This window comes from Strix aluco, chromosome 11, assembly GCF_031877795.1.
Source record: "Strix aluco isolate bStrAlu1 chromosome 11, bStrAlu1.hap1, whole genome shotgun sequence".
NCBI classification, from domain to species: Eukaryota; Metazoa; Chordata; class Aves; order Strigiformes; family Strigidae; genus Strix; species Strix aluco.
Genome location: NC_133941.1, coordinates 15,302,635 through 15,327,661, shown reverse-complemented (window position 1 = coordinate 15,327,661; position 25,027 = coordinate 15,302,635). Strand labels below are relative to the sequence as shown.

The window sequence follows — 25,027 nt, the reverse complement described above, 5'->3', positions numbered from 1 at the left end:
AAAAACCCAAAGCTTAATTCATATTAATTTTGCTTTATAAACATATAAAATACAAGAACTTACTTGAGAGCAGGTTAAAAAGAATATTAAAATACAAATACATTTATTTACCTTTGTCAATAATGTTGCTTTGAATTACTAAGTTGGAATTTATTTTTTCATCTCATCTTTCTCAGGATGTGGTAAGATTTTTATGGAGTTATAACAATAGTAACAGACTTCTAATATCTTAATTCTGCTCAGTTTCAGTTTCTGATTCTTACTTAATAGTATTTTCATTTGTTGGTTCTCATTCCCTAGCTCAACAGTGCAATGTCATGCAGGCGACTGTTTAAATCCAAGCAAGTTTACCCTGAAATTCCCACTCCAACAATTTCATGGACATATTTCTGTTTTTGCTAAACATTCTTTTTATAATAGCTTCATTTTGGCCCTAAGCCTACATAACAGGGTCCCTTTAAATAAAATTCCATGCCTTGAAACATATTACAAAAACTGTTATATCAAGGCAAGTTATGCAACAGCTCTCTATGGTTTTAGCATATTTACTCTGTCACACCATATGTGAGACTGCAGTCTCCACAACAAAACCTTTACACACTGAAGTCATTATCTCTGTGAAGTCTGCAACTGGCATTTAAAACTTATTGATGGCCTGGGTATTGGTGGCTCAGTAGGCAGCACTCTTGCCGGAGGCCCAGAAGGTCAGAGGTTCACATTCTGCTCAAAGAACAAGTTGGACATATTCCAGGATGTGTGTGGGCTGTGCTAGACTCCTAAAGGGGCAGTCCTTAGGACAGTAAGTGAAACCTTATCTGTTTTGTGGATATCAAAGTCCTCTTGGAAATGGAAGAGTAAGAAGCAAGTTTAACTTGCCTGAAGCAAGTGAATGAAAATGAGCATACCTGCTGGGGACCTGGATTTAGTTGCCTGTGCTATACAGTACACTGAATAGTTTTAAACAAGCCATTTTGTCTTTGTGGTCAGCATACGTTCAAAAGACAGGTACAGACTGTCAGTCATGCTCAGTATCAGCTAACTTCCTTAACAGTAGAATGATTTTGGATTCAATTCACACCATGGAACTATGAAAAATGCATGTGTAGTTTCAGTAACTGAGTAGTCTAAACAAAAATGCTTTAATGCTGGTGAAACTTCAGAGCATACTACATAATCACTGAAAAAAATCTTCAGCCAAATATCCAAGTCAATACTAGCAACATATATATAAAAAAATATAAATGGAGATTCAACCTGCTCTGGTGTTAAACTTTGATACTTGAATATCCCAGATGTCTCCCTCCTCCTCTTCTTCTTTATAGACAGGTAAAGATGGATCTCTTGAAGGAACTGGGGATCACACTCTAGGCAAAGGTTGGACAGGTGATCAATGTACAGCATGAGATTTTGCCGTGGCTATGTGCCTCCAACAGTGACTGGATCATCTGGTTTAGAAAAACAATTCAAAATTGTAATATTTTTTAAAGAACTTATTTAGGGAAAAATTAGAAAAAGGGACAACAAATAATTTTTATAACATTGAATGTATCACAGAACTTCTTCCCATAATTATATAATTTCAAAAATTCATTTATTTCTACATTTAGTTCATTAACTTCTCAATTCCTCAGAAGTCAGACTTTAGAGGACTGTATCCCATTTCCATCGGCAGAAAGCATTCAATCGTTATTGATGAGATATGAAGTTATTCTTATGTTTCAATTTCTTTTTTTGGTGTCTAACACAACCACACAAACTGCCAAGGCCAGGTCTGGCCCATTACTTAAAGCCACTATTTATTAGTCAAATGGGATTCTACCCGGTACTGCACTTCAGGGAGGTATTCACAGAGGTTAATGTTTGTTAATGAAGATTCATCTTCCCACATTCCCTTAATTGTCAATAGACTGAAAGAACATTTTCAAAAGGACCATTCAGAGAACCTGAAGTGAGACTTTTTCTTCTAGCATTTAGAAACACCATCTTTTATCTACTTATCTTGTACATAGTGCTTTTTTTTTTTTTTTTACCATCACGGAAAGACAAATAATGCCTTCCTTCCCTGAAATACCCATTAGTATAATGGAGCTTTAGGCTTAAGCTTGGTGAAATCAACCTGTATTTAAGCAGCAGTGTTTACACACAGTAAAAGAGATCATGAATTACAAGCATCATGACATCTTTAGGCTATCACACAAGTAATGTGTAAGCAATGAGCTTACACAAAACAAGTTAATGATGGCATTATTTCTAGTTTAGAAACAGAGGAACTCATAACAGAATCCCAGTGCAAATTTGCAAAGAATTACGAGTTCATTTTGTCGCCAAAATATGAAAAGCAGCTATTTCAAGGAACGAAGGATGTCCTCTTAACCTGTGACAACAAACTTGTTTGTTTTCTTCTCTTTTCAGTAAGAAAGCAATTAGTTTTTTTCCCAATAAAAATATCCTTGTTCATATATAAACACTCCTGGTAATCATGTAATTACCTTACCCAATCAGATTAAATTGCTGTCAGTTGAGTTCCCACTGTTGATTAACTTTCGTGTACTCTAAACCTAAATGAAGTCTTTGGTAAAGTCACTTAGTCATTTACAAAGGTGTCTCTATGATTCCAAAAAGTGTAACAGCAATATATTATTTGCTATGATCATCAAATATCCAAGGTCAAGGACAGATCACAGTGGACCTCTTTTTTAAAACCCAAAGAAACACAGAATTAAACTATGTTGCTTATTTTTGTGTTTCTTGCCATGACTTCTAAACGTAATAGTAACCTTTGACCCCCCACATTAAACACCATAATTATGTAATTAAAACTAATTATGCAATTTAACATACATATTTTTGTCCTACAACAGGCAGGTCAATTACCTCACTCATTGACCTTGGAAGCTTTCACAGTTTAAACAAAACAATGAGGCTTTCAATTAATTTTAAAGTACAAACAGAGAAGGAGTAGCAGAACCACAAGTCTTCAAGCTGATGTTACATAGATGGATCACTTACAAATCTCTTCATTTTGTATTACATAAAATAAATCCCCCGATAAAAATTTCTGAATGTCTGTCTTTCTTATACGTTCCTATCATTAGAAATGTTATCATATCTGTGAACAAATCATATTACTCGTCAAATGCAAGCAAGAAAGGAGGCCATATAATACTTTTTTCTTTGTCCCACTTCTTCAGTATGGTTTCCACCGCTTCCTCTATACTTCTCCACTTCCTGTTTCACCTTTACTTTCTGAGGTCTTTTTCTTTCCCCTTTTTCCTTCATTATCTTCTCTGTTCCATTCCTAGCTGTAAAACTTGATAGGAATTTATATATTATCAAACTGCTGTAGCCATTTTCTTTTCCAGTTTCCACTTGCATCCCTAAGCCCATTCACAAGATGGTGTTTCTCATCAGGTCCTGGCACCAGTGGCTCCAGCTGATGATAATCCAGAACTTTGAGGGAACTCTGGACTGCAGAAAGCTACAGCTAAAACAAACACAGTATAGTTCTAAAAAACATTCTAAATTTTCCAGTGTGGGAAGTTTTGTACAAGTGAGAGACACTTTATGAAATTATTGAAATATGTTTCACCTGGATAATGTCTTTATTATCTTTATAGACTTCGGTAAGCTACATATACTGCACTGAAAGTTTCTTAAATTGTACAACAGAGACTCATGCAATATTACAATGTGTGCAAGGAACCTCTTTCTTTTCATAGAGTAAAATTAGTATCACAATTCAACCAACCTTTTATTTTTCAATAAACTAAATCCCATTCATTAAAGAAAAATTCTTAAAGCAAGTACAAGCCTAGGAGCATTACATTAAAAAGACTCACATTCTGCCATCCTGTTTTTTCAATTGCTATCTTAGCCACAAATAGTTCCACTGAAGTTAATAGACTTAGCTGTGAAGTGACAGACAATGTATATATAGGTACACCAATCCAGCTTTAAGTTGTTTTCTTTAAACCTTGTTTTATGTGGGGATCAGAAAATAGCTACTGACAAAATACATACACAAATCTTTGCTGACTTCTTGAAAGTAAGGCAAAAATATCTACAGCACACTTTGTGTTTTGGTGTCATTTCTAACACCATTTTTGGAGTCCTTTCAGTTCTCTGCTTTAATTAGACCTGACTTGCACATGGGGTTTGAAAGATATCAGTAAACCTTTGACATAATGGAAACAAGTAGCACTGAACTCTGAATGAGGAGTTACAACAGGAAAGAAACAATTTAAGACGGTTGCAAGCCTTATTGCAACACTAAACCTCAAATTGGATCTGATTTATATAAAGTATACCAATATACTGAGATAGTGCCCCAAACTTCTGGACCACAGTTTGAAGGAAAATAATATAGTGCCTGTGTAGAAATTCTATCCAATGGAGCAGATGAGATTATTCCTTATACTCTCATTTAACAAAAAGGTTCCTTCTGTTTTGAACAGAATATTAAAATTCTAATTCAGCTCATAGAGCATCCCAAACAGAACAGCAAAAGAATGTGTGAAGGAGTCCAAATATGGTGCTATTGAAATAGAGTGGATTAGAGGAACTGGCACAGAATCCTACAAGTGGCTAAATAGCAGCAGGAGGTCAGCTTCACAAACAGCAGGATGCTGTTCTTTCCAGACGTGAGTGACATAATACAGGCAAAACAATCAAGATTTTAGCTGATAAGTGTATGTACTAGGAAAAGGCCTTGCTGTAGAACTTCTAGGTAAATTCTGTAGACCTAATTCACACTGGAGAACATTTTGTCTTATACGAACATGTCATGTTAATCATGTAAAACAGAATCATTTGTAACATCAAGACAATAAGTTTTAAGAGCCTAAATGTAGAAAACACAAGAGTATTTGCTTAATGATTCAGTAAATGGATAAAGCCAAAAGCTTTTGTAGTTTGACAGAGCTTCAATTCTGTCCTAAGCAATTCTATGTATATTAGGTTAAAAGACATAAAAATATTAGCTCCAAATATCTAGGATATCTAGAATGAGTAAGTAACAGAATCTATGTAATCTTACTGATTATTCATAAATTCCATACTATAGCAGTAGTATCAGAGAGGTTTTAAGGTTCTGAAGGGAACAGTTGCATTTGTAAAGAGACATATTGAGGTATCAAAATAAGATGCACTTAATTAAAAAAAAGGATTAATAGATCATTTTGATTTCCAACTTTGATGGAATTTTATAAAATCACACTTTCATTCTAAACATCTATTTTTCACTCACGTTATTTTAAAAATATCTTTTAAAAGGCCGAGATTCCACTTACTTTCCATCTTATGTTATGAGCAACCAGAAGAAAATTTATTCAACTGGTTTTTAGCTAGAGAAGCGCAAAACATTACATGTAAAACGTTCATCTGTCTTCCCCAAAGTATTCTCCCGTCCTCCACAAAATATCCTTTTGGACTAATTACTTTACTAAGTTTGAAATATAGTATAATTCTTACGTCAAGAACAGATTCCATCCTGGAGTAGAGGCCACACTTCCCCTCGACTCTTAGAACATGGAGAGACAAGACTTTGGTAGGGTAACAGAGTCCCCCTGCCATGGCTTGGGTTGGGCAACCACATAAGAACCACATCTGCAGAAGACACCTGAAGACTGTATTCCCTGAGCCCTTTCTCAGCACATGACCAGAAGTTCACTCACCATCTGATCACAAAACAGGCATTTCACATCACATGATTGAGTGAGTGAACATGATAGATGATGTCTGTACTTTGGTAATTTGATGGACATGTAAATAGATCTATAGTCACTTCTGGAGAAAGACCAGATTACAGAGTAGATCAAGTTCTTGCTAGCTGGCTCCAGTCTATGAATCTTGCCACAAGCTGGCCGTCTGTGATATTAACGTGTATGATTTATGGAGATCTTTCATAAAAATGTGCAATCAGAAATTTGAAATTGTGTAAAGATAGTCATAGTATTCAGCAGTTCTAGCTCTTGCCCCTTGCTTAGCTGAAAAACTAGACAATGTTGCTTTTCTATTACCTGCAGCATTGTGCAGTTATTGAAATATGTAGTCATCTTGTTCTCATCACCACAGGGAGTGTAACTTATTTACATGTACGGATGTATTGCACATTTATAGCATGTTTGGTACAGAGCAGAGCAGCTCTGTAAAAGCTGATTAAGACATTATGCTGAACTAAAAATTGGATGCTTTGTGTTTTGGCCTTTCCCCAAATGTCTTCCCCCCACAAAGTGAGAGAGGACAGCTGGAGTAGACTAAGTTTCTGTACACAAGAGACTTTTTTGCTTCCCTTTTGAAGGTATTACTTGCATATTATTACATTTACATAAAGGATTTTTATTCTTTCCCATATATAGTAAATTGCACTCCAGTATGTGAACGTTGTATAGCCATTTCCCCCCAAATACAAAATAGAATTATCCTGTCATTCAAGGTTTTTTTTTCCCCATTACAAAGAATTGATGCAAATCTATTTTTGTTTGGTCTGGTTTATGCTGACAGCAATTAATTCTAAAGCCTACAGCATAAAGACATACAAGTATCACATATGTTTTTCATCTACAAGCAAGTTATCCAATTATTTTAGGTAAACTTTATGATCACAACCATTCTTACCAACTCTGATATGATAGGTTACTTTCTTCTTAATGGCTTAAGACTCATATACACTGCTATGGGGAATATACTCTTGAACATTCCTTATGTTTTACCTCCTGATCTTGAAATAATAATATAATCAATGAGCACATTTTGTTTACACTTATTAGTAAAAGACACTAAAAGCATGCTGGGAAATAATATTCCATGCCTTAGGACTCAAACAAGTTCTCTTTATAAATAGATCTTGTGTAAATCACGGACAAAGTTGACAAATTTCATGGATTAGTCATGGTGAAAATACCAGATTTCATGGTTTAAAACAGATTAATAGGAAAATCATATTAGAATCACGATTATCCAAATTCTGCATGCTGCTGAAGAATGAAATGAACATAGTAATAGTTCCAGAGTCCACTCACTTATTTACACTTGCACTGAGTCACATACAGAGTGTAAATCTTCCTCATCAATCAAGTGCCTTGTTAAACCACTGAAATCTATATTTAGCTACATTAGGCAAGACACACTAGGAACGAGAACATCAGGAATTATAGACTATAGTACATTCAAGCTATTTCAATGCACTTTCCCATCAAATTATCCTAATGTGAAAATATTTTGTCACCTTATAGAAAAACTTTAACTAGAGGAAGAAACCGATTTTGAAATGAAAGCTGTTATATTCAGTTATTTATATTGGGTCCATTTAATCAAAAACTAGGGAAAGAATCTCCTAAAGAAATTTCACTTTAACATAATATCTTGGAATTCTGGTAAAAATATAAAATTCATACCAGTGAAAAACATTTGGAGTTAAGAGAAACTATCAGTTTTCATGTAAAACTTCATGGCTTTTAAGTCTTTCATGATGATGTAATTTAAAGTGAGGCCTTATTTAAAAGAGAGGTTACATATAACCATGTGATTCAAAGAGACTTGTTGACTATATAACTATTTGGCTTGATGCCTACATCTCTTCTCCTTAGTTGTATAGACCACTTGTCATCTTTGCATATGAAGACAGCCAATTTGTCAGACATTTGCTTTAATTCTTTTTCTTTGTCTTCTTTTCAATATCCTTCATATGCATCCTGGTCATCAATATCATATATCTGACTGGAGGATGGAAATTCATTTGTGTCTCCGTCTTATTTCCTTTGCATGCAATTCTCCTGGGTCTTATAGGATGTACTTAATAAGAACCACATTATTCTGTTAAAGGAAGTCCTTGAGCAGACTTTGAGAAGCAGTATGGCAAATTAGTTTCAGAATGTGGAAGGTCAGGTTGGAAATAAAAAGCTGCAGTTATCTGCAGTATTTTCTGCACTTCAGAAAGTAAGAAAAAGAGGTCTAACTTTCAAGAAAGGATTTGTTTGATGTTTTTCCTTTAGAAAGCTGGATTGGATTAATTTATCCACAAACAATAATGTGTTGGACATTAGCTGAAACTAATTAAAATTAGCTTTTAGTTAAATTCACATTTTTAACATATGAACAATCACATTTCTCTTCCAAGTGTATTTAAATGCTTTTGTTTCCACAAACTTAGAACATTATTTGCAACAAATTCTATACCATTCAAATATTTAAATTTAAAAGTGTGTTTGAGTTTGATCATAAACAGCCCTTAAGATGATTGGCAATGCCAGGTTTATAGCTGTCCTTGCAGCCTTTATTCTGCCCCCTGGTGTCTATAAATTATGGTTATTTGTAACTAATGATCACATATTATTTTTCACTCTAGGATCTCAGTGTCATTCTGTTCACAGGCTTAATGCTTCTTACAGAGTGAAGTTGCCTTTCAACAATACCAGTTTTTAAAATGCTGTCTTTGCTAAGCATCTCCCCGAAACTATGTTATTATTTGCTCCCTGGGCGTCTCTGTGCCGCTCATCACCATATCTGGATACGTCTAGAACACTAACAAACTGCTTTCTGCATCTTCTTTGTGATACGAAGTGAGCGTTATTATCTATGTGCGAAAAGATGGTGCACAGACAATGGGAACAGTTTCAAAAGTCTGTTTGTTGCAGATGTCTTGGTCATCTGCTCTAATGCATTAGGCTTACTTGTGGAAAGTTCTTCATTTTTTATAGTCCTTTTCATTTTTGAAACAGTTGTATAGACTTTAACATGTTATATTTGACACATCTCCATAAAATAAAATTCTACGTTTTATTTTCCTCATTTTGTAGATGTTAAAAAGTGACTTTTACCTAGGCAGTCCAAAGAACTGTTAGAAGTGGCTTAAAACTCAGAACCACTCCTGGTGCCTCTGCACTGGTTTTGCTCCTGATGATCAGATACTTTTACTACCACAGTGGCAGTGTTTTCATTGCTCTGAGGTACTGCAAATGCTCTATATATCTGAGACAGGTCATGACTGCAATAAATAGAAGTTCACACAATACCTATATCTTGGTCTACACTATTTGTTAGCGCATAAGAAATCTGTGGCAAGTGAATGGATAGGGCTAAGCTGACCAATAACATTGTCTCTCCCACAGTCAGTGTCCCACTTAATATGTAACTCAAGAACGTATTTAGTATAATAGATAGTAAGCATGGAACAGCAGTGACATACTACAGAAAAGGTAGTAAATGGCTGTATAACTGAAAAGCACTGTAACATGTACCAAAAAGGGCACCAAAATAAAAATTACATGAGTGACTTTAAATCTGACACTTCCTGACTTCCAGACTTTTGATTTACACTGTAACGTCCATTTAATGAAGCCATTCTGTTGACTTGTAACATATATTTGCTGTATTAAAGGACAAAAGTTACAGACAACTTTAATGATGGTTCATCAGTATCAGAAGCAAAGTTTGAGCTCTTACCAGTGACAGCTGAAGTACAGATACATACCATTTAAAATAAACCTGTGGTTATTGGTGATCACTTCCAATTATAGTGTCATGTACTGAAAGAAAAAGCTGCTAGCTTATATACTTCAGCAAAGGAAAGCATTTTAGCTTGCTTTATTTATTGTTAAGACACACTGGAGTATAAATCCATCACCGAACAAGATCTGAGTGCCCTCTTTGGAGTGGCCATGCAAACTAAAAAATAGTGAAAATAGGGCTTTTAATTCTTTAAACTTACAAGCTTTTCCTCCTTATTTTCAAATGGATCTGGTCCAAAAATCAGCTGGACTTATAGGGAGCTTTTTTGTTGATTTCACAGTTAGGTGACATACAACTTGGAAGAGTTTGAGCAATGTATACAGTCAGGTTAAAAATATCAGATCTACTCTTTGTTTTTATCATCTGGTTTTCAATCACACAGACCTCAATGGATTTCTCATTATCTGTTCTAACATCAGTAAATTAGAATCAGCTACAAAATTTAATTAAATGAATTTATTTGTAAAAGCAATGAATGCATTATTAAGATCCAATAATAGTCTCAGTCAAATCTATCAAAAACCTCCCATTTTCCTTGGCAAGAGCAGATTAAAACTGAAATACTATGAAAATTCCAATTTATTCTCCAGTAGTGAGCTTATGTGTTTTTGGGTCTGTATTTCATTCTCTTCAGTGATGAAAAATTATTATAACCAATTTTTGGTTCTTAATATTTTGGAGTGCAAGAACTGCAAAAGACATGCTTGATTTTCTATTGACACTGAAATAAGAGAAAAAAGTATTTCCTTTACAATTCTTAAAAAAAAAAAAAAAAAAAAAGGAATATAAATTTTGGACTAAAATTGGTCAAAACTTTGTCATAGTAATCTCTCCCCCACCTTCTCACATACTGAAAGAAATAAGTAATCCATGTTTGTAAAGTGTTTTAATGAACTCAGATGAAAATTACAGAAATGCAAAGCAAGTATAATTGTTATTATGATGAAAACGTCTAGTTCTACTCACTATGTTCATTGCCTTAAGTAACACAGTGGGTAGCCTGTTATTACTAAAGGAATAAACTTTTTCATCAAGCACTCTTTATAAAAATATTTCCCTGGAAATGTAACACAGCATGTAGCAAGACTACTACAATTTTCCATCAACTATGAGTACATGCAGCATAGGTACTGTATTTAGATAATTTTACTTGAGCTTTTTGGCAATAGTTCCTCTCAAGGAAACCTACATTAACCCGAAATTTAGAGTCTGTTATCCCCAGGCCAGCTTCACTGGAATTTTTAATATGGCACTGTCTATTCAACAGTTGTGTGTAAAATGCCAATAAACTGGCCAGAAAAGAGCTGAAGGGCTAATTGCCTTTTAACTCCACTGTGATGATAAAGTCACATAGAAAGAAAGGAAAAACTCCCACTGCTTTAACAAGTTTATCTGACTGCCACTTTAACATTCTCTGTCTGCATGCACTTTAGTGCATTCACCAATAAAAGGATAAAAGCATTCAAAATCCTATACCCTCAATAACTAAGAAAGTCCAGATTCAAAACGTCTGCTCTGCTGCAATCAGCCCATTAGGTCAGCTAACTTTTTGCGTGGTACTTGATTTCAACTATACAGCATATACTAAGAAAAATTTTCCTTTCGATGCAAAATATTATAAATCCTTAGGAAAATGGAGTTAGAGAAGAAAAGGAAGGATACCATTTTGAAATAATAATAATAAAAAGCAGAAACTGCTTCTCATTGATGAAGGGTGAAAGGGCCAATCAAGTCAGTGGTGAAATTCCCATTGACTTTAACAGGTCAAAGATTTAATCTGAAAATAAAATACAATACAGGAAAATATAGAATCATTTAATTTTTAATGCTGGATAAATATATAATTTCAATTTTCAGTTTTTTTCTCTATTCCTTCAACAACATCTTATATTCTTCTCTTCTGTACTTCCCTCTACAAAAATCCAGTTTTATAAATACAATTTTTCATCTGATTATGAAAGAGATTTTTCCACCTAACTCTGTTTTTCTGCACCTTTTGCACAGTATTATTTCTTATTAAAAGTAGACATCAAATAATGTCAGGTATGGAAGTCAATATTTATAGACAAAAGGCATATTTTTCTTTGCCAGCTGAGTGATAACCGTTCTTGTCCTACTTGATTCCAGAAAATGAGATGGTTATTAAAAGACATTTCACAGAATGATTGAAAGGAAGAAACTAGTGGTCACTTAAATTTTTGCTAGACCTGTATCTTTACTTTGACCAGAGAAGGAATACAATCAGGTCTGATATTGAATTGACTTGTTCCACTTAATAGAATAAAAGCAGCACTAAGGCATTGTGATTGCCAGCTGCAAACCACCGAGTGTTGTTTTTCTATTAAAAATCTCTTCCATGTTTTTCTTATTGTAACCTGGAAAGAGTACAAAATCTGAAATCCAAAAGAATTGCTATAGAAAATAATACTGTTAACACCAAAAGTTCTTCAAGTACTCACCAAAGCAAATGTTATATCGCATTACAGTAAAATTGAAAAACAGAAGTTCAAACTAAAAATGGAGTGTCCTTCAAAACAGACTTAGGTGCATCAGAGCCTATGCATTAATGTACTTATTTACATAGAGTTCTGCATTTCCCTTCTCCATCACTTCATAATTTGTTCCAGATTTTGTTATTTCTTTCACATTTGAAGGTACATTGTTCTACATTTGGGTGATGAAAGACTGAACTGTATGGAAGTGCAGTGAAATGTTAGCGGGAGAATGAAAACAAAAATTAAGTTAAATTTTCAATTTATAAGGTAGTATCAAAACTAAAGAAAATTTAGTGCTCAGGGAGACCTGGAATGTTCATGTTCACAGTACAAAATAAACAACTTTGTTATCCTTCCAAATGTAAAATGCCAAAACCTAAGGAAAATAATGAATTTATCCATAACAATACACTACTTTTAGGTTGTCACTGCAGTTCAGGGCTAGTCTTAAAGCTTAGATCTTTGTTACTAGATTAGAAGGCTGAGTAAACTAAAAGATCAAGCTAATCTAGGATAAACTTCTTTTCCACAGTTCAAAGGCATTGGCCTTTCCACAGGTTCAATTGCAGGTTTCTTTGAAGATGTGCCCTAAAGTTCATTAAAGAAATTTCACTGACTTGAACTGATTTCAACATTAAAAAGATAATGCAAGAGCTTCATTTCCAGAAAGAACCTGACAGACTGACTTCGAAGCTTTTTTAGGTGGTATTAGGTAATTTTTTTTATTCTTCCACTAAAATCCTTTATTTAAACAGATCTTTATGTTTAAATCCTTAAGAAAACTTTAAAAATTAAATTTAAAAAAACCTTGAAAACACAAATTTTAAAAAGTCTGGTCAAAAATCATTACTTAATTCTTTCTACAGAATCCAAACTCAGCATCACTGATTTTTTCCCCCTCATTGACTGTCCTTAACAATATTTCCAGGTGACAGTGCACACAGTGAACTGTCGCTATGCATACACGTTTGCAAAGAAATGGCAAGAACAACTGCAGTCTTTAACAATGTAAGACTCAGACACATATACATAGCCTTATCTTAATAACATTATTATTAATTAATTATATTAATAACAATAATACAATCAGTTATTGATAGTAATTATATTATTAATAATATTGTTAATAATTAATAATGATCTGAATGTGCTCCATAGCCTGTGTCAATATTAATGTGAAGAGCAAAACACTGTTTAAGATTTTCTCGACCTCTGCTGAAATAAAGAGACACATTTACTGATTATAACTCTGGAGTTATACTTGGTCTTTATAATAAACATTTGGTTTTTTACAGTAGGGTGAATGCTAATCTCCTTATTTGGAAAAAAATAGTAATTGTTGGTATGTCAGTCTTAGGCAGGGGACTTTTATTAATAAGGTAGCTGAGGGGGAGGCTCTGCCTAGAGAACAGGACTGCACATACCGTCAAGATTTGCTACAAAATAGCTTGCAATGTATTACAATGTTGTACTCGTTTTTAGTACATAATGCTGCACTGATGACATGAAAAAAAATTAATACACAGAATATTTCCGAAATCAAGGGTAAGCACATCAGCATCAGTTTTCAGACTACCCAGGCACCCTCTAACTTTCTAGCAATACAAGCTATAGTTCCTGGTTACTATAGTCTTCAGACTTCTGTACCAGACTCACATAATGGTATTCTTGAATTTCATTCAATTTCAAGTTTGCTCTAAATACCGACTTACTGACCGGATCCTGTCAAATAAAAACCCCATCATGGTGTCTGACAACTATCATTTTGTAAACACTGCTGATGCATCGAACTTGCCTTCTTGGACAATAAATTCTACATATTTAGGTCAATTAAATACTTTCATTGCCTCAAAAAATTGCTTGCAGCACAAGTCAAATATTCAGGCAGTACTCTATTCCACTTTTAAGTTATTCTACCTTGAACCTTTATGAGAAAATCCTAAACAGAGAACTGTCATATGTACCAAGGTTTATTTGAAACACAACATCCTCAGCTTTTTGATGTATCCTTTGTTACTCTTTCTCTGTCTAAAGAGACACAGCTGTCTCTTTAAGCCTATTTATTTACTTTGCTTTTTTGAGTTCAAGATTTTATCTTGTAGATTTAAAAAAAAAAAATGACAGAACTACCTGTCAATGTTGACACATTTAGGCCTTGTAGTAAAAGCAGTCAGGCTATGCAGCTCACTCAAGGAAACTGTTTTATCAGAATAATGGAATTGATTACAAAATAATTATTAAAAAAATTATAAGATGACTGATACAGGTATACATACTGAAGATAAAACACTGAAATTCACATTAAGCTTTTGTCATTTAGCAAATATTTTGCTGTATATTCAACCTCTTGCAGTGATGAACAAGCAAATATTTTACTGATTAAAAATAGATTGAGAAGCTGATCCTTCTTTCTGTCACCTAATGTTAACCACATAATGTGATTAAAGTCTAGACACACATCAACATTTTTTTTTTAATTTACACAATGAATTTCCAGAAGTTTGTCTACTATCTTGTACATAGTCTACTTAATGTGTATTCCACACAGAAAAAACTTCTATGGTATAACATTATCAGCTTACAAGTTGAAACAAGCAAAATGTAAAAAGTTCTAGAATTAAGATTATCTATTCAGCCTGAATTTTGCATCTTATTAGATATTAGTTATGATACAGTCCTTAATTCTGCATATTTTGTTTTTCCCCAGGACTCCTGCCTCAATCAGTATGCAGAATGGATGTCAGGCCCTCATCCATCACCAACTAGCCAAAATTGTTGATACATGTTATCTTTGAGGTTGGTTAATTGAATGCTATTCAAACACTATTGTCAAAACAAATCTATTCATTTTGTTCAGGCTTTTCTAGAGCATTCTTTGTTATGACATTATTACATTCATTTACCTGAGTATCAGCATCCACTACTCAGCCAACTTGTAGTTATCATCATCTCTCTGGACCCTCTTCAGTTACTACCATTAAAGATTTTGCTCAGCCCGTTCCAATTTCCCCTCCATCTTCTGTATTCAATCATTCTTATTTGTGTACTCTGACCTCCACCATGACCTCCAATCCGCATCTCACAATCTCTTCCTTCACAGTTTAGAAGTCCCAATGTTTCCTGTCTCCTGAACCACCAACCATTATTCTCACCTGTTTGCACAGATACCTCAGCTCTACCTTACCCCTGTAGCTGATTTACCCTTTCTTTTCTATTGAGATATATTCCCAAAGTCTTTTTCCTCCCACCTCAAGGTTCTTCATCAGTCTCGGTCCTCTCTGGATCTCATTCTCCCCCCTCAAATTAACTTCTTGACAAAAATCACAGCTGTGGACTGGCAGATGACACAGAAGATACAGGAGACACAATCCCTCAGCTTCAGTTCTGGACCTGGCACACAGAAGACATCCCAAACTGAAAATAAGGGAAATCTTCCTCAGCCCCAGAGCTGATCATGCAGATAGAATCCTAGTTGTTAAACCCTAATGATCTTATAGAAAGCGGGATTCTTCTAAATTAACCAAATTTAACAAACATTTACTTGGACAAGAAAAAGTACATCCATGAAATGAATACTATCCAACTGGTAAAACTCAGGACCTCAGGACACCATCTTGAAGCAGTTGGACCAGTAAATTTTTTCAAAGAAGTTGCCACTTGTACTGTTTACTAGTTTGTTGGGGTTTTTTTTCCTATATTCACTGTCTTGGAAATAGCTGTCTCTTCAGCTAAGCACATGGAACCACTTGTGCAGAGTATAAACTCTTGAGACAGATACAGCACTTGGCAAGTGTCCCAAGTAATTTTATAAAGTTATCCGCTAAAAAAAAGGATTTCTTTATGTAAAAGGTCAGACAACCTTTAAAAGAAGAAAGGGCACTTAGGCAGGTCTGTAATAAACCCATACTACTGCTTTATTGTAATAACCTATTTATTTCTGTTTGTTGTTGTAGCTAGAAATGAAATTTTAAAGTGCTGTAATTATGAAACAAAAAGATGTAGAAAACCTTGGTTGATAATTTGTTAAAACAGCTGAAAAACTGTTAAAAAACCCCAGCAGAACAAGCTAATAAATATTGTAAAAGTTCTTCGTAAAAAATTATATCATCTTATATGTCAATATAATTATATTTACATATTGATATATTTTCACATACTGATATACATGTTCATATATTGATATAAATGTTCATATACTGATGTAATGTAATTTTGGGGTCCTTCTTGCTAAGAGCAAAAAAAACCTCCAGCATGATAGGAATAAAAATTTGTTGTATACATATATATAACACTTTCAAGCTACAGTATTGTCAGAGAGAATGTTGTTATTTAGAGTTGATTAAATATATTTATATCTATTTTAATATCGAGAATTATTTTTTGCTTTTAAAATTTTGTAAAATATTACTGTTCCAAATGAAGTTAGGGGTACAATTAGTCACAAACCAGGTCAATACAAATAGATAAATACCAAATAATTTATGAACAGGTCATAACATCTTTGTAGTTCAGTTTATCAAAATAGAAATATAATAGTTCCTACTTACAAATTATTTTGTGAAGTTTAAATTTATTAAAAAGAGAACACAGTATTAGTAGTAATTAAAAGCAGATATTATGATTAAAGATGTAATTAAAGGCCTCTCAGAGGAACATAATGTGTAAACTATATATATAATACTTAAAAAGAATGGGCTGCTTGAACAACACCCTTACACTTCAGCAATGAAGGTAAAACTTGCTTTTATAGTTTGATGTAATAGGTAATGGTTGACTTTCAACTGACATTGATGGATTGTAGATCACACCTGCAAACCTAGCTGGATGAATTCCAGTTTTCATAGGTGTGATATCACTATCAGTATTGCTACCACAGTCAAATAATTGACCAATGACATCACACTCCAATTGCAAGATTTTATTCTGAGTCCATGGACTGCCATGTGTTTAATACTACGGTGTACCATGAGGGCCCTTTAAGCATTTCCTTTTAATTTTTTTTCTTCTGTTAGCTGGGTTATTAACTGTATTAGCAGTATTTCCTATTCTGCATATAGGAAATACCTGCTCATACCAGTAATACCTTGTCTAACTGTTAAAAATCTAAAAGGAAACTATCCACTATCCTACACTCCATAAATATATCAAGCTCTTAGGCACATAAAAGTGAGACCCTGCGATCCCTGGTTAATACCAGATAGATCTCTGTTAGAGTATTTTGGCTTCTTCTACACACATCCCACCATTAAATTTGATTCAACTTAATCCTGTCTAAAATTAAAATAATGGTCACCTGCTATATTTACTTTATTGAATGTGAATGCTTACTATAAGACGAGAAAAAACAACTAAGTAGAAGAAATGACAGCACAGCCATTTGAAATATAAGTATTTGTCAGTTTTTAACATAAAATTATAAAATTAAAATATATTTTAAAATCAGATCTATTTACTGACAAAAAAAAAATCTTTGTCTACAATGTCTGTTGAACTCAGCAAGTGCACTGCCTTATTTTTTAGGGCAAGGACCATTCATAAGAATACAAAAACATTTTATCTTCCTTGGGCTTTTGGGAATGACTGTTCTTTTGTTAAGATACTGTATATTTTATTCTATGGGAATGCTATAAAATTCAATCTCATTAAATTAATGCCTCACATAAAATTCAAAATTGTTGGTTCACATTATGGTGTATGGAGGATAACTTTGTTAGCATATTGTATTTCTCTTAACTTTTAGCCTATTAATTTCTGCATCAGAATTCCATTTTTGCAAAGAGTGTACGCATAAGATATTAGCCTTTTTTTTCAACTCTATGAATGAAGTAAAATGACAAACACCTTGGGTTTTTTTTTCATTTCTAAGGTAAAAAGCCCGAACCACATTTTAATCTATACATTTACACCTTGAGATCAACACAGTCTGAAACCCCAGTGAAGTCCAGGACACACTGTCCCACAGAAATTCTGTATTAATTAAAGGTGCACCTTTATTTCTACAAAGATTACTTTTAAATAATAACAACTTCAAGAATCCCCTAGCTGTAGACGTTAAGTTGTATTTAGAATTGTAAGAATTTTCTCTTTTCCTCTTAGAGGAACATCTGAAAACATTTTGTTTATTAAAACTTACTAATCTCATTTCTGGGTTTTTTTGTACCACAAACATGCAGAAATGTATAATATTCAGTGTAGACATGTCTAAAAATGAAAGGCAACAGAGAATAAGCCAGAGTCAAATTCTTTCTCAGCATTAATTCCACCCTTTTTTCCTCCACCATGCATTCTTGCCCCTTCTACAACAGTCCTTGAAGTTTAGCAGCTTGAAATCATATGTCTGTCTGTTAAGCTGCTAGGTATGTGGAAATAAAGTTTTTAGGAGACCCATAAAATCAAACAAGATCAGACTAAATTATCTGCTGCTGATCTGCACTGATACATTACTGCTAGTCACTAAACCAGCCACTTTAGGTCCTGAAAAAAATTCAAGGGGCAATGAACCATGCTATGCAACTTCACTGAAAGCTAGTTGAGAACATTATCAGACAGAAAAAGCATTTTCAACTCCCTTAGTTGTCAACTTGGAAAACAGTAAGAGTGATAATTACCTCTTTAGCACTAGTAGAGACCAACTGAGGTATTACAACATGAAAACTCATTACACAAACTGATCTCCTACTGACTAGAAATGCATTCAATTATTTTTTAATTATGGGATATAAGTTATGCCACAAAATTTGTACAGAGACCTACCTGAAGAAAATAAGGCTACACTTCAATCACTTGCCATTGCAGATACCTTCTATATGCCAAGTATCTGAGATCCAGATCCAAGATCCAGATATTTATTTGCCATTTCTCAAGTCTACCTCCCAGCATATTGTCACTATCTTTGCTCTGAATGGTTTTGGCAACTTTTTCAGCTTGTCACATATTGTCATATAAGTTATCTGACAAAATGTAAATACCAAAAAGTTAAGCTGAAAACAAAAAATATTTCTAAAAATGTACCCATATGCAGATGTGGGCCAAAAGAGGTACCAGAATGTGAAAGTGATAAAAACTGAGAAAGCATGTCACTTATCAGAACTACCAAAAATATAGTTTCTTTTATCCACTGTTTGACCTATACACTTACCCGAGAAGAGGTAAAAAAATAAACTGAATAAATACAAGAATCATAATCTCTTTTTTTTTTCTCATCAGAGAAAATTAGACAAAATGGACCCTTCGAGAATTATTTCAAGTACAAGTAAATCCCAACTTACTCCCTAGTTTTTGACTGCTGTATTTGAAATGACCAGGATAAATACATGAGGAAACAACTTGAAGAGTTAAGAATAAAACTGAGTAAGAAATAAGAGTATGAATGTCTGAACAATGTGATTAAATACTAGAATCACAGACAGGTTTGGGTTGGAAGGGACCTTAAAGATCATCTAGTCCCCACCCCCTGCCATGGGCAGGGACACCTTCTACTAGCCCAAGCTGCCCAAAGCCCCGTCCAACCTGGCCTTGAACCCTTCCAGGGAGGGGGAAGCCACAGCTTCTCTGGGCAACCTGTGCCAGTGTCTCACCACCCTCACAGGGAAGAATTTCTTCCTTCTATCTAATCTAAATCTGCCCTCTTCCAGTTTAAAGCCATTACCCCTTGTTCTATCACTACATGCCCTTGCAAAAAGTTCCTCTCTGGCTTTTTTGTAGTCTCCCTTTAAGTGCTGGAAGGCTGCTCTAAGGTCTCCCCGGAGCCTTCTCTTCTCCAGGATGAACACCCCCAACTCTCTCAGCCTGTCCTCACAGGGGAGGTGCTCCAGCTCACCCATCATCTCCGTGGCCTCCTCTGGACCCACTCAAGCAGGTCTGTGTCCTTCTGATGTTGGCGCCCCCAGAACTGGCCACAGCACTGCAGTGGTGGTCTCAAGGAGAGCAGAGTAGAGGGGGAGAATCCCCTCCCTCGACCTGCTGGCCACACTTCTCTTGATGCAGCCCAGGACATGGTTGGCTTTCTGGGCTGCAAGTGCACGTTGCTGACTCATAGTCAGTTTTCCATCCACTACTACTCCCAAGTCCTTCTCTGCAGGGCTGCCCTCAATCCACTCTTCACCCAGACTGTATTAAATTATTAGACACTATTAAATGCATTAAAACTTTGCCTGCTATTAATAGATTAATAGTCAGCTATAGCAATACTCATACTGAAAATACTCATTATAAAGTAAAACACAAAAAAGCAACTGGCATGCCCTGGTTATGTATTGCTTATGATCTGAATTATGACAGTGTGTGAGTTAAAGGTATAGCTACAATAGTTTTGAATCACATTCCTAATTATGAATCTTGCAAGCTGGCACCTCCTAATACTGACTATCCACCCTTGATATTAATATCTTAACTTCTTCATGGACTCAATTTAATTACAAACATTTGAAAAATATTTTGGCTCTAATAAAATAAAACTTCTTTATTGTTGTTCCAACAGATATATCAACCCTGTTCTCAAAGACTCCAAAACCTTTGGCTATATGAGAATAAGCATCTTTTAAGTCTTTGATTCTTTGGATACTTATCTTCTCCGAGTATATCAAGGAAATTATGCAAATCTATAAATAACCCAACTTTGAACTGCCATGCCTAAGACCTTTAAGTAGCAAACAAAAATACTTGACTGAGTTATGTTACAGTAAGGATCCAAACATCATATATACACTACCATGCCACACTCTTAAAACTAAGAAAATAAGAGTCACTATACACAACAATACTGTGTTTTTTAATTCTCTCTAAACACACAAAACATAAATCAATATGATGCACATTAGATGTATGTCTTCATCCTTTTTTCATCTTTTGGTTTTGATCACTGGTTTCAAATACCTTTTTTTTAAAGTGTAAGGTGAAAGGAAAAGCAACAATCACAGATTGGTTTACAAAGCAAATGTTCAAGTAAGATCTGTGGAACACTTTCAGGTACTAACCTCAATCACTTGCACTCCTGCCATGCCTGGTTAGCCCTTGTATTCTCAGAGCCATTATCATCAGTTATGAGGCAGGCACAGTTACAAATTGAAACAAAAAAATCTGTTCCACTTCTAAATTCTGGAAGCTTTTCCCACATCAAATACTTTGTGGGAGACATCACTAGAGGAGGCACAAAATGATCTAGGACTCAGTAACATGCTCAGTAATGTAAACTACACATTAATAGCTCTGCTACAACTACACAGTATGTAGCTGCAGTGCACGCAACAAAGCCAAGGAATGCTAGTTAAGTTGTGGATCTCGACTGAATGAGTTCAGCCTCTTGTTTCAATAGTCCTTTCCTGTCTCTGAACTTTTTATTGAGCAGTTACCCTCACTGAGAGGAATTATTCACCACTGTCTGTATAAATAATGACATCTATGATTATAGTATTCCTCTGGCATCTCAAAAATTAGCACTCCTGCTAGGTTTATTAGATAAAGACTGTCTTATCTTCTCTTGTGAGCAAACATTTAGTGTGCCTACAACATACAAACTACAGATCTTCTTACTATGAACAAGAAAAGCAAAGAAACTATCTTTCAGAGACAAAAAGCCTTAACAGCAAAACTATGTATCAATCCTAGCAATTTACACTTTTAAAATAATACCATTTCTACACCTATACACAAAAAGTGAAGTATAGCAGGTAATGATGGCTTCTGGAAGAGATATTCAGACTAAGTATCTATTTGCCCCATGCAGTCAAAATTAATGGTGACTGAAACTTTCTAAGGAAGGTGGGAAATCACCCACTTCAGACAAGAGAATGCAGTGGCTGTAAGGGTGAGCATGCAGCTTTCCCAGCTCCCCAGTGCCTGTCACAATCCTAACAAATTGTGGGGCAAAGCTTTCCTTGCCACCAAAAAAGGTCTGTGCAACAATGCCCAAGAACTACTATTTTATAGCATTGCTTTCAATAAACTTCCCTAAGTGCACATTCCTTGATTTCTGATGTCCTGTGATTTAATGAAAATGAAAATTCAAAATCACACTGCTCATAACATTCAGAATTACTGATTTCTATTACAACTGCACCTATTATCCATTCAAGGACTTAAGTCCCATCACGCTATTCACAGTATAAATACCTTTCATCCAGAGTTTTCACAACTTACCATAAAAATATAAAGAAACTAATAAAGGTGAGATGAAGTAGATACAGCCCTGATATGAAATTGGAATTTATCAGCTTTGCTTGTCGCTTGCCCCTCTTTTGTCAGACAGAAGTTAATAGCCTTTAAGGATAATTATTAGTGATTTAAAAGGTGACATGGTGGTGAGTTTATAGATTTGGACATAGTTTCCCCTCACCTGGAAGAAACATGAGAGAAAGTGCAAAGTTATTGGAGGAACAAGTAGACTGTACTAGCAATAAATGTTGGACTTCCTGATGCAACCAAGGAGAGAATGACATTGTGTCCTGGAATCTTGGGTCTAAATGGTAGACAGCCAATTTCTTACTGAAGATGCGAAATCCAAAACGAGACAGGCCTAAAATATTCAAATTTAATGCATACTTTTCTGAGCACCTCAAAGACAAAATTTACTGATGAGCTTACATCCTCAAACCCAGGACTCTTTTTTCTGATGCATTAATAGCAGATGCTATACAGAAAGCAAACAGGTATGAAGACAGAAAATAAGGAATATTCCCTGAGAACAAAACTACAGCAATATTTTGATGCACAATGAATTCCCAAGGAATGCCATTTAGAAATCTAATTAGGTTGAAAGTGTTGATAAAAAATATTCATAACACATTTTGTACTAACTTTACCAGAGACTCAGGGCCAAAACTGATATGCTTATAGTATAAAGATAGCAACTGCTACATATATAACACAACTGTAATACATATCTTCAGGCATGTCAGCATTAAGTTTTCAAAAGGGTTCAAGAGCTTCCTATCAAAACCTGCCACACAAGTTAATAGAATGTGCTTGGACAACATATTATCAAAGCTGGTGATCCTGAAGATTGTCTTATATTTTAGTGAACCTAGGAAAGCTTTGGAACAATCTCCAAAATATGCAAAAAAATGCAGATGTGCATATCGGAAAAAAGGAGAGATGTTTCAGTGACTGGTGTTTTGAGTGCACATACATGATAGAGAGGCAGCAAAACCAGCCCCGGACTGACATGGAGGGGAAATTAAAGCCCAGCTAGAGAAACACTTGTACTGTGACCTGCATAGCTGTGTGGACTGAACACTGCCAAAACCAGGATAGGACATCAAGTAGGTACAGCACTTCTACTTTATTTCTTCCATGCTCTGGCAAAAACAAGCTGTGTGTATTAGAATATAGATATATAGGTCAGTAACAAAGACAGTTCACTATTAATTGTCTCTGTTCCTGGAACAAGTGCACCAGGCCCCAAACACTGATAAGTTAAAAGTGGTAAATTTGTCATTGTGTTGAACAGCTTGGATATTCACAGCATCTCACCTCAGAGGAGATGAAAGAGCCACTGATATCAGAAGAGATTAGATCACCCATTAAAAGTTCTAGTAATAGACTTACCTTCGAAGCACAAGAGCAGCTCTATGTACTGCTGTGAAACCTTACATGCACATCCGGGGCAGCATTTGCTTCATACAATAAGATACTGTATTTCATACAAAAGATATTTTATTTGTATTTCATAAAAAAGATATTCCAAATTCTTCACCTATGTTAGTAGGTGCACTTATTCAATTCTTGATTTGATTTGAAAAATTTGAAAAATATTATTTGAAGAATAATAAAGTGACTTAGAACTGAAATTGCCCAGCATTCATTTAAAATAATGCAGTTTGGTTTTGGTATCATTTTTAAATACATAACTTTTCCCTTGTACAAATGCAAATATAAGCTTCCCCAAACACATGCCAGTAACTGCATCTGCCAAGCCTCACGTGCTAAACATGAAATTCATTCTTTTGGCCCCATCTCATGCTCTCCTGCTGCAAGACCTCATGCATTTACAACATGGTGCCGCTTCCTCTCTCCAAAGCCATAACCTAATACACTACATGCAGCTGACAGGCTAATCGACCATGTGTATCCAGTGTGACTTAGATGGCAGTGGGGAAGTGACAAGGGCAAGTCGTGCAGCTGAAAAAGCATGCTACAAGGCCTGCATGGGCCCGGCTGTCTCTATCATGTGAGCAAACACCCATCTCCCTCACTTACACAGCTCACATGTTGGGATTCCAATAAACTGAAAGGGCTGGAGTGCATAGGAGGGATTGACATGTGGAAAATCAAATATGGAGGGGAAACACTTCTTTTATGATGCACAAAACCCATTGGTGTGGTCAACAGATGGAATGTAGCCAGATGCTCATTACAGCAATGCTATTGACATTGCTACAATTAAGGTAAGAGTCACTGTTTCCACTGTAAACTCCTGTTGCAAGACCTTATAAATTGGCCGTAAAACTTCACTTCAGGCAGAACCTTAACACACAAGGTCTCAGCATTAATGTTTCACATATATTAAAAAAATGGTGTGCCTTTCAGATTACATGGTAGCTCAAAACAGGTTTCCCATTCTTGTTCTAGTATTCTCTGCACTCCTTGCACTCAGAAAAACCTTTGTGTCTGCTGAGGAGAATGATGGAATTTTCCATTCTAATTACAATTTTCCACAGTTGGTAACAGTTTCATTTCTTATTTTACTATCGCATTAATAAGCTAAGTTGTTAGCTTTGGAAAACTGGTTATCATCTTTTGAAACAGTATTTTTAATTCATAACACCTCCTATATATTCATTTAACATAATCAAAATACAGCTTCATATAATAAAGCACCTTGGTTGAAAAGGATGCATTATAGTTTTTAGTCTATTTTCCTCACATAAACACCCACCCCCCACTATGTAAAACAAATTCAGCCAGCTAATACAGTATGTTATCCTTTGTCCTGAAGGAAGAGGGAAAAATTTCCTTGGATTTCACCAGGAGCAGACCCAAGCTTTCAAAATACATGGGTGCATAACACTATAATTACTTCTTATTTA

The 25,027-nt window shown here is 34.9% G+C and overlaps 1 protein-coding gene across 7 annotated transcripts in view; it reads right to left on the bottom strand.

The window, feature by feature from the left end:
- ERC2 (ELKS/RAB6-interacting/CAST family member 2) overlaps positions 1 to 25,027 on the bottom strand; it is a 531,221-nt gene that overhangs the window by 58,891 nt on the left and 447,303 nt on the right. For all 7 annotated transcript variants that reach the window (XM_074836238.1, XM_074836236.1, XM_074836240.1 and 4 more), the window contains one exon: positions 1,255 to 1,445. The gene's annotated coding sequence lies outside the window, so the exon portion shown is untranslated. The remainder of the gene's footprint in view (positions 1 to 1,254; positions 1,446 to 25,027) is intronic.